Source organism: Pteropus alecto, unplaced genomic scaffold, assembly GCF_000325575.1.
Source record: "Pteropus alecto unplaced genomic scaffold, ASM32557v1 scaffold109, whole genome shotgun sequence".
Classification (NCBI taxonomy): Eukaryota; Metazoa; Chordata; class Mammalia; order Chiroptera; family Pteropodidae; genus Pteropus; species Pteropus alecto.
Window position 1 is genome coordinate 8,954,605 of NW_006494608.1, and position 17,263 is coordinate 8,971,867.

The 17,263-nt window shown below is 40.6% G+C and overlaps 1 protein-coding gene and 1 pseudogene across 3 annotated transcripts in view; one reads left to right on the forward strand and one right to left on the reverse strand.

Moving 5' to 3' along the window:
• LHFPL3 (LHFPL tetraspan subfamily member 3) overlaps positions 1-17,263 on the reverse strand; it is a 530,561-nt gene that overhangs the window by 132,316 nt on the left and 380,982 nt on the right. The window lies entirely within an intron of this gene.
• LOC112473557 lies at positions 1,725-1,841 on the forward strand (annotated as a pseudogene).

Here is a 17,263-nt window from a genome sequence, read left to right on the forward strand (position 1 = left end):
GGACTGGGCCCTAAGCAGGCCAGTCACAAAGGCATTGGTTCAGATTCCAGCTCTGCCACTTTCTACCTAGGTTATCTTGGGCAATCTAGCCACCTGTGAAATGGGTGGTAGTTTTTGAAATGGGAATAATAAATCTTCCATGCTGGAAGTGGGGGTTGGTGGGATCGGCTGGAATAATGAACATGAAATAAGTGGTCAATAAATAGTATCATTTGAAATAACCTGGACATTCCGGTTCTTGCAGTAAGTGAGCATAGTTTGCTGTTTTGTGCCTCCTCATCTCTATCAGAGGAGGAGTCAGGATGAAGGTGAGAAATGTAGGCTGAGAGTCAGACAGCTACTTAAATCACAGGCACAGTGATTTAAGTAGTGATATCACATCACTTTCCCGCCTTCTGCTTGGATGGAGTATAATGCTTGCTAATGAGGTGGAGTTCCAGATCACCTGACAAGAAAAAATACTTCTGTTGATTGCATGAAGGGGCCCAAGAATTATGATTTCCTCTCAAGGGTGTCCATTTGTGATTAAATACCAGTGTCTGCCAGGGTGTTCAGTAAGGACAAACATTTTAGAAGACTCAATAATGAGTCTGATTTATACTCTTTGGGTGGGTGGGGAAAGCACAAAGATAAAAAAGATGTATATCTACTGAGACTGTTTACATCTTTCGTATTTCACAGAGGGGAGTCAGGCTTAATCAATTCATTTTCTTCTTCCTTCTGCTTCTTCTTTTGCTTCTCCTGCTGCTGCTGCTGCTTCTCTCTCTTTTTCTGCCACTACAAACAGCATCAGCCTAATCATTGTTAGTAGTAGCAGCACCATTAACTTTTATTGAGAACTTGTTCTGGTCCAGGTGTTGGGCTAAATAAGCCTTTTACATGACTCTGAAAAACCTGTGTATTCCTTGTTAATCAAGCAGAAGAGAGGCTTGAGCTTGAAATAAAAATTGGCTAGTTCAGTTTGCTAGGGCTGCCATAACAAAGTACTATAGGTTGAATGGCTTAAATAACAGAAATTTATTGCCTCACAGTTCTGGAGGGCTGTGAGGAAGAATCTGTCCCAGGCCTCTTGCTAGCTTCTGGTGGATTGCTGGCAATATTTGGCATTCCTTAGCATCACCAAGGAAACATCACCCCAAGTTTTGCCTTAATATTTACATGGTTCTCCCTGTGTGTGTGTCTGTTGGTGTTTCCAAACTTTCCCTTTCATAAGGACTTCAGTGATATGAATTATGTCTTGCTTTATGACTGCATTTTAGCCATATTGCCTCTGCAAAGACTCTATATCCAAATAACGTCAAATTCTAAGGAACTGAGGATTTAGGATGCCAACACATCTTTTTTTTTTTGCGGGGGACACAATTCAACCCACAACAGAGTCATAGGAATAAATGAAATTATTAGAAAGAACACGTAGAAGGAGGAGAGGACAGAGAAAAGGAGAAGACAAATCCAAAAGGCATGTTTAATGCCTGAGAAGCACTGGGAGTGAAATGAGGCCACTGGCTCTGGTAGTTGGGAGGGTGAAGGCAAATGCCTGATCTCAGGCATGGCCCACAATGGGTCTTTGCTGGGTGCCCTTTCCTCATTCCCCACTGGTGCTTGAAAAATATTCTGTTCACAACTAAAGGAAAGCAAAAGGACCTCCTTGCACTAACAAATACCATTCTAGAGTGTCAATGGAATTAAATCAATTTGATTTTTTTTCATGTTGAAAACATTCAGTCTACGGCCATGCTACCCTGAATAAGTCCGATCCCTTCTGAACTCGGAAGGTAAGCAGGGTCGGGCCTGGTTAGTACTTGGATGGGAAGACCTAGGAAGACCAGGTGCTATAGGCGTAAAAAATAAAAAAATAAGGGACTGTAAGCAGACAAGGTCCTTGCAATCTGTGAGGTCAACCAAGGGTTGCTCGCCAGAAAAAAGAAAAAGAAAAAAGGAAAAAGAAAACATTCAGATGATGTTCATATAGAAGAACGTAATGGATGAACATCCTAAAAAGATCCTAAGTGCTCTTCATTTTAGTAGACATTCAAGAGAAAGCGTTCACAGTCACCAAGAGCACATGTATCATTACTGAAAAGAGAATTTTGATATTTGGTTCCCATAATCCACACTTGTATTTTTATCAAAAACAACTTTGGGGTCAATGCAATCTCTTTTTTTAGTTTAGAAATCTGTAGAATCTGTAGAGATCCAGAACCATTTGAGGATTCTTGGGATAAGCTGTCGTAGAAAAATTTCCCCTAACGAAATGAGTTTTATCTTGACTAAATAATTCAAAAGATGTAATGCATCTCTAAACAGTCTATGAGTAACACAGTTCTGAACTAATTGAAACTTAAGTATGAGTGAATCATTATGCTTTGTAGCACATAGCATCAGGACTCTGAGGAAAAAAAACTCTCAAGCAAAATAAATACTCAGAACTTACAAGTGGTTATGACCCAAATAGCCTAAATGTCAATGAGAAAAAAAATTAATGAGCTTTTCCTCCCTAATCCTGTTCTTTTTCTGAAAGCTTGCATGTAGCAACAGCCATGTGATAGGCAGAGCTGTTTCTTCACCAAGGATTGAAGTAATTCCTGCATTGTCAGTCTCATGCTTTAATTACCCATAAATGCATCCATAAATCACAAAGCATATCATTGTTTACTGTGAAATGTGATGGAGATACTATGCTGAGTCGCAGAATCACAGAATCCACAGAAGACTAAAGCCCAGGTTTCAGATAAAGCAAGGTGGCTAAGGGTAAAACCTGGTAAATGCTATTTCCCAGAGGGCGAAGGATTTAGTCTAACAACTGTGATTGGGCTGAGAGATGGCTGTGAGCAGAAATGGGGTTTGGGGGTCTGCCTTGAAAGTCCCACAGGAAAAAAGAACTATGACTCCTCATGTAGGTTTATAGTTCTCCTAAGAGCTGGGAGACGCTGGAGCCTGACTGAAGGAAAGGCTTTGTGCTTTGGTGGCTGGAAGCTTTTGTGCAGCCCTATGAATCCTCCCTCAGTGCAACTGCAGTCTGAGCTCTATGGGACTGCAGCTGTTCATCGCTGGAATGAGCAAAATAAACAGGGGAAGAGGAAGCAACCAAAGACAGAAAGAAGGCTGGTATGGGACCATGGAGGTCAACTCTGGCCATTCATGGTGACTCCAGGTAGGAGAGGACTTCTAAAAGAGTAGCAGGTGACAATTGTCTACATCATCACAGGCGGTCATGACCTGCCATGAACAAGGATTACATATTCATTTGAATCACTTCTCTCCTGAGGAACAGTTATTTTGGAGTCCAAAGTTTTTCCATACCATTCAGCTCTGCACCCTCACATTATTTGTGGGCCTATCTTTTGCAGCTGAATTTGAGGAGTGCCAGAGGGGCCCAAGATAACATCAATAAAACATGTCACTGAATATCCTCTCTTTTGGGTTAAGACTTGAAGAACCTGTGATAATTGGCCCAGTCAGATGCTTCTCTGAAGAGTCAACTGAGGTCAGTGTACACAGAAGTGAGGGAAATGCATGAGGAACAGGCAGAGCTAGGCCTTTTTATATAAGCCCTCTGGCTGCTCAAGATTGTCACTAGGTCCTGGGTAGAGAGACCAGAACAGATCTGGGAGAGATTCTGAAAGGGATGTGGGAGAGAAAAGGAAGTACGTTGGTTACCTACCTCTGCATACAATACCAAAAACCTAGTGGCTTCAGGTAGCACACATTTGTCTAGCACACATTTCTGTGTCTTCTGTCTCAATATCTCTCACAAAACTGCAATCCAGGTGTTAGCCAGAGCCAGAGTCTCATCTAAAAGTTCGTCTGGGGAAGGACAAACTTCCAAGCTCAGTGGTTGTTAGCAAAACTCAGTACTCTAAGGACTATTGGACTGAGGGCGAAATGTTCCTGTCCAGAGGCCACCTTCCGTTCCTTGGCATGTGGGCGTTTCCAACACAGTGGCTTGCTTCATTAAAGCATGCAAGCCCAGAAGGCTATAGAGAGAGTCTGCTGGCAAGATGGACGTCACAACTTTACTCACCTTAACCATGGAAGTGACATTCTAATACTATGTCATATTTAATTGGTTAGAAACACATCACATGTCATATTTAATTGGTTAGAAACACATCACAGGTCCTACCCGCACTCAAGGAGAGGGTATTATAAAAGGGAAGAATACCAGAAGTTGAGGGTAACTGGGCCGCTTAGAGGCTGACTATTACAGGAAGAAAAAGGGATAGCAGATATGTACTGTTTTTATTCTGCTTTCTATGCATTCATCTTTCTTCTGGTAATTCTACCTAGAAGTTTTTTGAGAGACGGTTCTCTCCATCATTCCCAAAATGACTCTGGAAGTCCCACAGCTTCAGATGTGGACCCGAGACTCGAGCCTGGCCATTCAGAATAGCACATGTCTGGTGACTGGCTTAGAACTGGAAGCACAACTCAACAAGAGCTAATGAGAAACCATGAAACTTTCTTAGGAATCCTGCAAAGATATGCCCCCATTTTTCAGACTGACTAGAAATTAGAGAGAACCTAGAGGCTGGAGCTGCTGCCTCCATTTACTATGATGTAAAGCCCAAGGCTGCAAGTGACAGAACAGGAGGAGGACCGAGAAGACATACTGAGGCCTGCTGCTATTGTTGAACAAGACTTGGATCCAGCTATACCCGAAGTAAATTATTCCTAACGTGCTCTATCCAGTTTGGATCAAGTTTTCTATGATCTGCAACTGAAAGATTCCTGACACAGAGAAAGAAACTAACACTTATTTGACACTTTTTAGTATCATGAACATCCTATATCTCATCTGAAGGTAACATTTGAATCCTCCACAGTTTCATTTAGAATCGACAAATTATTTTACCTACATTGATAAATACTTTACCTAAAATCTTTAGCCCATAGTGAATTGTCTTAACATGAGGTACACAAGGTTTGAGATAAAAGGAATAGCGTTGATTGCATAATTGTCACTTTCCTATCATGTTTGACTTTGTGGTATTTTTAGCAGTCCAGAGAAACAAAAGGGTCCCAAAATACATACATATCCTGAAGAGGAATTTATAGCTTCTCTTGAGTAGATTTATGGCTAACATACTTTATTGCTTTTAAAATCAAGGTAGGCTACAGTCTTTATTGACATGCATGGTGTCCTTTGTACATTCTAAAATCTCTTTCTCCCTTTCCAACCCTCACTCCAGAAATGAAGGGCCATATGCTAACATTTCCAGTTACCTCAACTTACACCAGAGTCTTCTGCTGGTTTTTCCTGGGCTCTAAGTTGGCTCGAAGGCTGAATGTATGGATATGCTGGGTGGGATGTGGAGGTGCACACACCAATTGGTTATGTGTTAGAGACATTAGCAAGGAACAAACAGATTTGTAGTTTAATAAGCAACAAATATTCCACCAATGTTTGGGTTGCTGTTATTTTTATGATTTAGTCAACTGGTACTTAAAATCTAATCTCTGAATATAGTTCACTTATTTTCAGAAACACATTGGAGATAATAGTTATATTGCAACCATCAAAGGCGTTACAATGTTTTTCAAATAATAATATCAGTTTTATTTAATAAGCATATATTGAGTGCCTGTGCTGAGTACTCTACAAAGTGCTGGTAAATAATTTTTCAATGATGTTGCAAATCATAGGATAATAAGATTCTGTGGTTAAGCCTGACATTAGTTTATTAATGGCTCTTTGAAGAATATTTGACTGGTGGATATAGCGTGATACCAAAACTATGTAAATGACAGGCACACAGTTCATATAATATAAGAGGGACAAAGGTAGGGAATGTTTCCTAGACAAATTCATTCATCAATAAAGATTTATTTTGCCCTTATTATATCTTAGTCCCCAGGACTATTGCATATAGCTGGGCAGTTTGTGCACTGCACAAAGGCATCTAGCCAAGGGGGCATGTCAGAGCTGAAACCAAGTCTTCTTTCTATTTTCCAACCTTTTGCCCTGGGTGGAAGTGGACCCATCATGGGGTGGGGAAGTTCTAATTTGCCAGTAGGCTGGCCGTCCTTCTATTAAGCTGAGTAGGGTGGAAGGAGTGACCATGGTAGAAAGATGTGGCTATAAAGATGAATACACATATGATTCCTGCTCCTTAAGACTGTAATTTTAGTGCACAGTTAGATATGCAAACTGAAGATCATGATCCAATATAAGAATGGGCTAACAGTGATTGGCAAACATGGCCGTGGCCTTGGAATCAGAAGTTGAGGAAAGTGGTCCACAAATGTTTTTCCTTCTATTTGAATGGGACAGAATTTTTGAAATTGGTACTTTATGGTTTCCATAGGCTTATATATGGTGTAAAGGGAACAAAGGAATTGCTGATGAATTTGACTTGGGGAATGAAGAGGGAGAAGATGTCAAATTAGTGGTATGTTTGATCTGGATTTTGAAGGATGGACTAGAAATTGGTAAGAGCAGAAGAAAGGCACCCTAAACAGGGGAAATAACAAGTGCAAAGAGTAGCAAGTGAAAACACTTGGTCTATTCTAGGAATGGTAAATAGTTGCTATGGCTTGAACTTGCAATGTGTGAGAGAGGTTGGAGTAGCAGTAGGGCAGAGGCTGGAGTGGGACTAGATTAGAAAGGGGCTTCTAGGACCAGCTATAGAGTTTGAACATCACTCTTTAGTCACAAGGAGTTATCCGAGATTTTAAAACTGAGAGCAACGTATTTAAGGATGATTCAGCAATGTAGATGAGGATGAGTTAGAAAAAGGGGAGAGCTGGAGGACAGTATACCCCTTACATCCAGGTAAGCGATGACCAGGAGAATCTTGGCATTGGCACTGGGGATGGAAAGGATAGAACATACAAATGAGATAGTTCAGAGGTATAGTCTACAGCAGGGGTCCCCAAGCCCTGGGCCGTGGACTAGTACCAGTCTGTTAGGAACTGGGCTGCACAGCAAGAGGTGAGTGGCAGGTGAACAAGCAAAGCTTAATCTGTATTTGCAGCTGCTCCCCAGCGCTAGCATCACCACCTCAGCTCCACCTCAGATCATCAGGCATTAGATTCTCATAGGAGCACTGGTCCCTGGTGCCAAAAGGGTTGGAGACTGCTGGTCTACAGCCTCTAGTCTACTGTTAGATGGTGGTAAAGAGTGTGGTAGGGGAGAAGGGTTAATGACGATTTTTGTATGACAGTGTCAAAAATTTACTACTACAACTCAAATTGCGAAAACAACCCCCTAGCTTTTTTTATTGTCTACTCCTTTATCGTGTTTGATAGCTCTCAACTCAGTGGTAAGAGAGAAAAACAAACTAAAGAAAACCTTAGTGCTGAGTAAAGAAACCTCTCTTCCAAGTTAAAACAGTTCCTCTCAGGTTAACTCTACCTCTGCTGCTTACACTCAAACATTCAGAGTATTTACTCTTTATCTTGCTCTCCAACTTCCCCTTGTATGGGGATAGAGGACATTTTATATGTCCTCATGGCGATGGGAATGGGCATTTCTGTGAAGGCCCTAGCTAGACCAGGCTGGTCCTGGGCCTGACTGCTATGTCCCTGCAGTATGCCTGGTCATGTTTGGTCCTTGGGGTCACCTGCTGCTTACATTCATCATATTAGCCACATCCTTCCAGTTCAAAGTCCTCACACTCTGTGGCCTCTTTGTCCAGATTGCAAGGTTCTGCTGTACCACTGGTGTTCTTAGAACCTGTCCGGTCCTCTCTGGGATAAGAAGGAACTTCTGAGATGCCTTTGGGAAACTGGAAACATATCTTTAGGCCCATCTACCTGAACACCTCCCTCAGCTACTTCTAGCCCATGGCTGAGGTGCCAGATGAATGTAGATTTCTTTATAAGAAGTATATCATGACAATACCAGGGAAAGCCAAGCCAAGGCTCTATCTACTCGGAGGCCTCCAGAACTTATCTGGAGTTTCTATTGCGCTCTGCCTCCTGTACCTTCCTTGATTTTGGTCCCAGAGTTGGGGGTGTGTATAAGAACTATAGCATCTCAACTCTTACCCCTTTCTCTGACTCCTCCTTCCCACACTATCTCTCTAGCTATAAAGGAAAGGAAGTAGATCGCTGAGGAACACTCAAAGAGGTTTTTGGGTAGGCTGGATGATGATGGTGGGGAGATAAAGGGACAATTGGTTCAGTTAGGAAGGTTGAATGTGAGGTGCCTAAGGTATTCCAGGACATTCTGCATTTGGCAGTTGGAAATAAGGTTTGGAGGTCAAGAGTGGTTGTAGCTGGAGTTGCTGGTTATGCTGGTTAAAACAATGGATGAGTTTAAGGAGAACACAAGAAAGGGGAGGGAAGGGAGGCAAGGCTTGAGGAAGACAAGCTGGAAGCACCCTGGGAAGTAATGGTGGGAGAGGCAGGAGGAAAGTTCTCATTCTGACTTAGGAATGGAGCCTGAGCCTGTCACACACAGATCCCGGAGAGTGTGAGGCCTCCTGGAAAACTCACAAAACCTCACTTAAACAGCAATACTTAAAGTTTATTTTGCTTTTCAAATAAGAGAGAAGTATATTGGGCAAACTGGGATGTGAATTCAGTTACCAATGAGGCAGGTTTTCAAAGGGAAAGCAACGTCAGCCTTGGGTTTAAGGACATCCCTGGTTTAGGGACAGCAGTCCTTTCATGACCTGCTTTTGTAACTAGTAAAAACTTCAGCTCATTTACATAACAGCAACAAAAGGCAAAGCCTGGACCTGGCATCTTGCACTTGCACAAAGAAGGTCACCAAAAGAGCAGAACAAGAAACTCCAGCACCACAGGGCCTTGGGTCAGGAGGAAGGCTGCTGATGCAACTGCCAAGAAAGAAGATGGAAAACAACTCCCAGAGATCATGACGGCTGAGTTTATGCCTGGGCAGAGGCTACAGGGTGAAGTTGTGGGAAGGCAAACTTATGAAGGGCATTAATCAAGGTAAAAGAAAAGGAAAACGAGGTGCTTCAGGGCACAGTGTGTGAGAAGCAACAGCGTGACAGAAATCGTTAGGAGAGGTGCCCATGGCTCCGTCGCCCAGCAGGCCCTTTTGTCAGCAGTGTCTGCTTCTAGCTCCTAAGGCGGGGGTAGAGAGGCCAGATGCCACAATGATAAATGCCCAAGGGTGATCCCGGGAGAGGCTGCCCTTCCCTGACTGTCCTGACACAGGGAGGCCAAAGTTGGGGGCTTTGGGATGCTGTTCTCCCTGGACTGACCACTAGGGACTGACTGGGCAATGCTGGTGCTTCACCGTTCCATGTTGACCAGACGGACCCACGAGGATCATTTGTCCAAGGAAAAGAAATCACTTTTTGAGGTGAGGCTGGTGTGGCTGCCTGGACGTAAATGCGCTGAGTACCTTTCCCATCAGCAAATGTCTGAGAATCTACTCCTGTCCAGACTTCGTGGCCCGAGCGTCAGCCAGCCAAGACCAGAACCCAGAGCCCAGGTCCTCTGGCTCCTAGGCCAGGGCCCTTTGACAAGCCAGCAGACAACATAGTAACAATTTCTATGCCTTTGTATCTTCATTTCTGAAAGGATAGTAAAAATAGCTCTCAGATTGGGAATTATGACTACGTTTTAGAACATGGCAAAAAAAAAAAGAAAGATCTAAAAAATGAACATCTTGTCACTATGCAATCATAACATATTTTGAAGGTTGTGACCTAATCAACATTACCCAGGTATTCTCTTCTGGAAACTTTCAATAGCCAAATAGAATATTTTCAAATGCAGTAATAAAAATTATCTATAGGAAAAAAAAAGACCACTGAATCTTAAACATGAATCCCATTCCCACTGAATCTCAGGGAAAACAACAAAAACTTCTCCAAATCATTCTCAGATTACTCCAAAGAATTTCATACAGTTCATTATTGTAGAGGTGGTTAGAAACATTTTATAATATACACAAGTCAGAGTTAATCCAAAAAAAGCTGCAGCAAAGACTGGAGTTGGTTTTTAAAGATTTTTAAAGAAATAAAATACGGAAGAATATATGGAAGAGATATCTTAGCTATTAATCACTAAAACTTTTTGAGACTTTTTCTATTTTAATTTGGTAACTACGCTTTCAACAATCAGAAAATATCCAGAGACTTTACAGCACTTATTTTTCTTGGTAAGGATTATAAGATAATTTACGTTATCTATCTATTCATTCATACTTTAAAAATGTTTTTGTTTTAGAGAAAAAGACAATTAAAAGTAGAATGGTGGTTACCAGGGATTGGGAGATGGGGGAATTGGGGATATTTTAAGGGTACAAACTTGCAACCAGTAGATAAATACGTTCTGGAGATCTAACGCACAGCATAGGTATTATAGACAACAATACTGTATTATAAATTTTAAAGTTGCTAAGAAACTAGATCTTAATTGTTCCTACCACACCAAAAAAACCCCCCAAAACAAAAAAAAATACCCACTATCATATGACTTGACAGAAGCATTAGTTAACACTGTAGCAGCAATTATACTGCAATGTATAAATATATCAGATGGACATGTTGCACACCTTAAGCTTACACAGTGTATGTAAATTATATCTCAATAAAAAGTCAATTGTAGATGAAATGGTATTAAATTATGATTTTATGGTAAGACTATTTATCAGAGTAATAAACATTGCATATGTGTAGTTATATATGCATGCCAATTTGTGACAAACTTCACGTTTCAAATGCACTTCAAAAACTGAAATTTATTTTAATAAATGTGAGACTTAAAATTTTTGTTCTCTGCTTTGTAGCTTATTTTTTCCATGAATGCATTGCTGATCTTAAATAACTGTTTACATGAATTCAGATTTTCTTGATTTGGATAATTCTTTTTCTCCAAAATTTTAAAGTTATTTCTTTAATTAAAAAAATTCAATAGAAAGTAGATTCCTTTTTATTTCTTTTTGCCAAGCATGTGTCTATGTCCTTCAGTTCATTAGGTTACTTGAAAGAGATAAATTAGGTATAAACTTTTTTTGTTTCTTTTGAGGACAAGAATCCTAGTGGCAGCTCTGTCCATAGAAGGGAAGTCTCAGGAAAACTGTGCTGTTTCTGGCTCTAGTACTTGCTCACCCATCCCTCACTGGTATGTGATACTGGTATCCACCTCACATGACCTCCCCACTTAGGACAAGACTCCAAGTGCTAGCATCAGCTGTTGCCATGAATGTTGTTTATAGCAGTATCTAGGATAGACTAAGATATGGAGTAAAAAAAAAAATCTTAGTGATTTTTAACAACAAAGGTTTATTTCTGGCTCATCTCTGTCATGGGTTGGCTAGGGGCTCCACTCTTTGCTTCCTTATTCAGGGATATATACTGAAGCAGCAGCTAGCATCTTGAGCATTCACTTGTCTCTCAAGCAGAAGTAAAGGTAGGTCTGGAAGCCTTACACTGGCCATAAGTTTCTGGCCTGGCAGTGACATGCATCACTTATGCTCACTACTTATTGTCTACAACAAGTCTCACGGCCTTACCTAACCTCTAGGAGCCAGGAAGTATAATCCCATCATGTACCAGGAAGATGGAAAGCCGGAAAGACTTGGTGAAGGGTATTAGAGATTGTTATATCACCCATACAGGGTACATCTCTTTTTTCTTCCTAGGAGAATGCTGACTTTGATTAGTTATCTATCTCTCTCCCATGCTGCCCATTAAGTTAGGTAAATCCAACCCCATTTCCTATTTCAGGAATGGGCCTTGATGCATTTAAGTCAATCGAAATAATCTTAACCTGGTTGTAATTGGCTCAGGAAAGAACACTAAACAGAATTCAAGCCAATGAGATGCTATGAGAAGTTTCTAGGGACTTTGGGGAAAGTTTCTTCTCATTCTTCTAGGGGTAACTCCCGTGCTTCTCATTCTTCTAGAGGTAACTCCCGTGCTTTGATGTGAGGGAGAAAGCATGGAAACCCAAATGCTACTTGCAGCCATTCTGTGACCTAGAGGAAACTGTTTTCAGGATGAAGCTGATACCGTGGATGGTAAAACAGAGAGTGAGATAAACCGGGGTCCCTGATGAAATGATTAGCTATTGGATCAGCCAGACGTAAAGCCCCCCCTACCTTTTGACTTCCAGTTCTCTTTGTTAAACAATGTCCGTATTGTTTAAGGCGCTTTGAGTTGTATTTTCTGTTACCTGCAGCTGAAAGTATCCAAAATAATATATCTGCTTAACTAGATTTCCTATCATGTCCTTCCTGCTTTATTTGTAGCTCTTGATTCACTCCCTACTGGCTGCTTCTCCTTCTTGTCACATTTCACTTGGATATAGATTATAAATTTGGCTCGAACTCATAATATCTCATGAATTCCCCCCTTTGCTTACTGACTTCGTGACCTTCCAATATGGCTTGCTGAACTTCTACTCTCTGCCTCCAACTACTTGGTCCATTCCTGGCCTTCACTGGCAACCCCTACATCAATGCTAAGGAGACTGACTTCTCAAGGACATTTTGCTTCTTCAAAATGTGCCCTTGTATCATTAAATTGTATCTTACCTACACACTGGTTGAAATTGAAGCTGCCCACATGGTCAAATGCTATATAATACAAAAGGTCAGTGGAGCAGTCCCTCTAATCTGTTAGCTGCACGTACTATCACAGAGCTGTGAGCTTTGTGATTTAATGACTTGGTTGCTTGAGTCCTAAATTGGGGCTGCACTATTGAAGTCTCAGCAAGCTGGTTTAAAGCTGCCATTGAAACATTCCATCACATGCTGTACATGAGCTGAAGGGTGACAGCAGAGCCCATTTCCATGGCATTTGTCATAGAAAAAGGCAGAAGAGTCAGCACTAATGTGGGCAGGGGTGTGCTATTTAGATCCAGATTTTAATGGGCATATTTTTGGTGAATTTTAATAGGCATGAAGTTAACACATTTTGTGTCTCCCAGGCTGGTTCATTTACCACCTCAAGTAGTTTGGGAAGAGTCAGGGACAAGGCAAAGCTGTGCATAATCTAAGAAATAGAAACATTCCCGGAGCTGTGTGTGGGCGGAGGGCATGGTGTTACTGATGTGACTGGACATGTGGAGTCTGAATTGGCCCTTTTCTGAATTACTCATATTTTTTAAAACCCTCTCATAGAAGACCTGGACCTTTTAGACTTACTGTCGTTTTATTTAACAAGGATGATTCCAGAGAAATTTCTGACAGGTTCTAGGAAAATATTCTGGAACTGACAGTTGCTTTGGGGGATAAAGAGACAGCATGTGTCTACTTTTTTTTTTTTCTTCCTATTCCTTTTCTTTAGCTCATTTTATCAAGTCATGCAAAGCTTTCACTAATACAATTGAGGCTTACAAATGGTTAGAAGAATCACTGTCTTAATGAACATCATTTATGGAAGAGAAGAAGAAAGAAAGGAGGCAAGGGATGGGGAGAGAGAACAGAAGGCTGTTATCTAGCTGGTTTGGCTCCCTCTCATCCAGAAGGCTAACTTTCCGGCAGTGGGAAGGAGGATGGGTCAAATTATGGTAATTAGGATCTTATGTGGCAGCTCATGATTTGCATTTCCTTCATTTCATTGTTTCCCTTTATGTTTGCTAGAAGACTAAATAATGCACTTCTATGTTTATATCAAAGGGTTATTCTTGGGATTCAGAAGAGGGACTGGCCATCAGAGAGCATGTCTGGCCTGGTTTTCCAGAATGGTTTCCAGAGGGACAAAGGCAAGTGGTTTAGTAGAATCAGGTGACTCACATCTAGGTGACTTTTGAGACTTTAAAAGAGATTTTAAGAATTTCCCTGTGGATACATTATCCAAGTGCTGACCACCTAGTCTGATTGTGCAGTGGATTATCAAAATCATTTATTTTTCCCTTCTGCATTCTTTAGTAGAACTAAATATAGTATATTTAGTAGAACAAAATACTAAACATATTTTGCCTTCTAAGAGACTCGAGTTGTAGGAAAACCCACACAGAGTTAGGTATAGTCCATTTTCTTAGCAAATGGAGGTTACAGTAATTTCTCCAGCAAGTGTCCTCCAGCCTAGGCTCTGGACTTTTCCCATCCATGTGAGATGTGATTGGCAACTTTTCACTGATGATATAGATGCTGATTTTTCCTAGCTGTCAATCAGTCACTGTACAGGTCATCTTTAAATTCGGTATATTAAACAAGAAAGGAAAGGAACAGCTTGTAACCCCAACTGCAGGATTGGTTGGAAGTTCCTGTAGTGTGTTTTAACAGAATCATAATTTCCAGCAGCTAAATTTAAGAAGAAATTATTAAAGAAGCATTGGCTTTGAAATTTAATGTGATCACACACATCGCTAGCTGTGTGATGAACATCTGCTTTTAAAGTAGGAGCCCACACTGAGAGCACCCTAATCCTACTTCTTTGATATCAACATGAGCCTTGTAGTTCCAATTATTCTACATCATTCCCCATGTGGCAAATTTACACAGCCTTCCATGCTTTGCCTTTTCTAGGAAGGCCTGTAGTAACTTTGTCCATGTTCTGATTATTATTCAAGTCATTAATAGAAGAAATATCAATGCTATGCATTCATCATGTGCCAATGATGACGGCATTGGGAAGCTTCAGGGCTGGGATCATCTGGTCTAGCTTCTCATTTTGTAGGGCTAAAGTGACCTCCCCCAAATCCATTGGCTATTTAGAGCAAATTTGGCAAGAGAATGCAAAGTCTGTCTAACATTAATGCTTTATTGAAGTATATTGTGTATTATACTTCTGTAGTATGTACAGAAATGTATGCACATTACACGTCTAAGCTCAGTGAGTTCACGAAGCGGGAACACCTATCTCGGCAGCACCCTCTGCAAGAAAAGAAACAAACCTTTATGCTCCCTTTTACTGTACCATACCCCTCTCAGGGTGACCTCATCTTGACCTTTGACTAATTTTTCCTGCATCTAGATTTTCTATTAATGGATCCAAAAGCCTTAAAGCAGTGCTCCCTCCACCATCACAGTTTGGACAACACATTCTCCTAAAGGGGATAGCATAAAAAGGTTCAGCAATTTCAAAAATGAGACTAGAAGGAGAATTAAATTCTATTTTGAAGTTATATTTCTATCATATTCAACTTGGCAGCTCTATAATCTTTCACAGTGAGAGACAAGACCAGTTCATTGGAGCCAAGTTGCTAAAAAAGCAAACCAAACCAAACTTAGCTCCTGTCTGGTCAGCTGTGAGTGCAGGGCCGCCTAGTTGCTTCTTGGTTGCTCTGAGGACTGTTACAATCTTATAAGTGTGAATTCCAATTATTCTTTAGAAAAATTTATTACCCTTTTGTGGCTGCTATTGATTTTCTCCCTGACATAATATTACCTTTGGCAATATTGCTTTTTCATCACTGACATCTAGAGGTAGATCCAGAGACAGAAATATCACTAGAGTACTTTCTAAATTTCTTCACAATGAATAACCAACTTTCCATGTCTCATTCCCTAGAAGGCAATGTTAGTCTTTCTGCTTATTTGTTTTCATTTTGATTTTAACACTTAGTTTTCTATGATAGACATTTCCCACCTCTCCTCTGTTTTCTCCTCTTTCTCCAGGAGGAAAACTATATGCTTCATTTACCATCCAGTTGTGCAGCTGACCACATCCTACAAATGCTAGAAAACAGCAGGATCTGATACGGACTCATGGTCAGCTCACGAGATATCTGTGAGATCTGCATTTGTTGGTCACACATACCTCTTAGCCCAGTCAGATATTCACCAAAGGACTTTTTTATGTACTCAAATATAAGCGATTGCTGAATCGTGTCTACTAGCTTTCCAAACGTTTTCAGCTTATCTGTGGAGCATCTTATTTTTCTGCTCTATAAGTTACTGATTATGGGCAAAACAGAATAGATCCTCCTTGTCTAGTAAATGAAGAGGGAAAGTTACAGTAGTAAAACAAGGTACAGGAACAAAGTGCTTGGGTTTGTTCTCTAGAGGGCATTTTTTGTTTTATGTTTTACAGCCACATGCCTTCTTTTCCAGAGGCAGCAGAATTCTTTTGATATCCGAGTTTTGAAAAATTATAAGAGCCAATAGTGAAAAAGCTATTTGGTCATGGATAGTACCATGTCAAAGTGAACTGAAATAAGTAGCCGTGACGGAGGTTATTAATTCGTCTGTAATAGAGTTTGGACTCACAGAGAATTCTAACAGTTTTCAGATTCAAATGAGAGAGAGACATGTTGTGGCTTTCAGGAAAGAAGCTGGCCATGAGGAGATCTTCTCTCAGATTAGAAAAAAAATTTATAGGCTGCCAACATTCTAGCGAATTAAGAGGCTGGAGGCATATTCTTCTATCCATTCTCCTTTCTAAGACATCTACCTGAGTGTCTCTATCCATTGGATGGTTGTAGGCAGCAAGTCCTTGCCTTTGCAGGGTAAGGGAAAGGGAAGAAAGGAAGTGGAAAAGGAGGCAGTGATGACACTGATGGAAAAATTATCTTTGACTTTGAATGGAGTGTGATGCTTCCTTTCCATCACTGGTACTGAAACTTCATTATTTTGAACTTTTTAAAGATCCACTATCTCTCCACAAACCATGGAGAAATTAGGAGTAGGCAAGCTCTCCCAGCAAGCTCTCAGGTTCCTGAGAGTATAGTATCTCAAGAAAGAAAAACATGAAATCATCCTGCAGCTACCACTAAAGATCTCTCTTTTTTTAATTTTTATTTTTAATTTATTTATTTTAATTAGTTTCAAGTGTACAATACATCGGTTAGACATCTATATAGTTCATAAAACGAACCCCCCAATTGCACTCTCCCTCTCCTGACCCTCCACCCAGCCAATGTATTAATGCTGACTTCATTCCCTATGCCGTGCTCCCCATACCCGTGACCATCCATCAGCTACTAATTTGTACTTCTTTAACCCTTCGTCCTATTCTCCCAGTCCCCCAAATCTCCCTCCCTCTGTCCGTCACCTAATTGTCCACTATATCTGTGAATCTGTTTTTGATTAGTTTGTTCTTTTTGTTCCTTAGATACACATATAAGTGAAATCATATGGTATTTATCTTTCTCTGACTTATTTCACTCAGCATAATACCTCGAGGTCCATCCATGTTGTTGCAAAGGGTAGGATTTCATTTTTTTTTAATGGCTGAGTAATATTCCATTGTATAAATGAATCATAATTTCTTTATCCAATCATCTGTTGATGGGCACCTAGATTGCTTCCAAATCTTGGCTATTGTAAATTGTGCTGCCATGAATATTAGAGTGCATAGATCTTTATGAATTATTGTTTTGATTTTCTTTGGATAAATACCTAGAAGTGTAATTGCTGGGTCAAAAGGTATATCCACTTTTAATATTT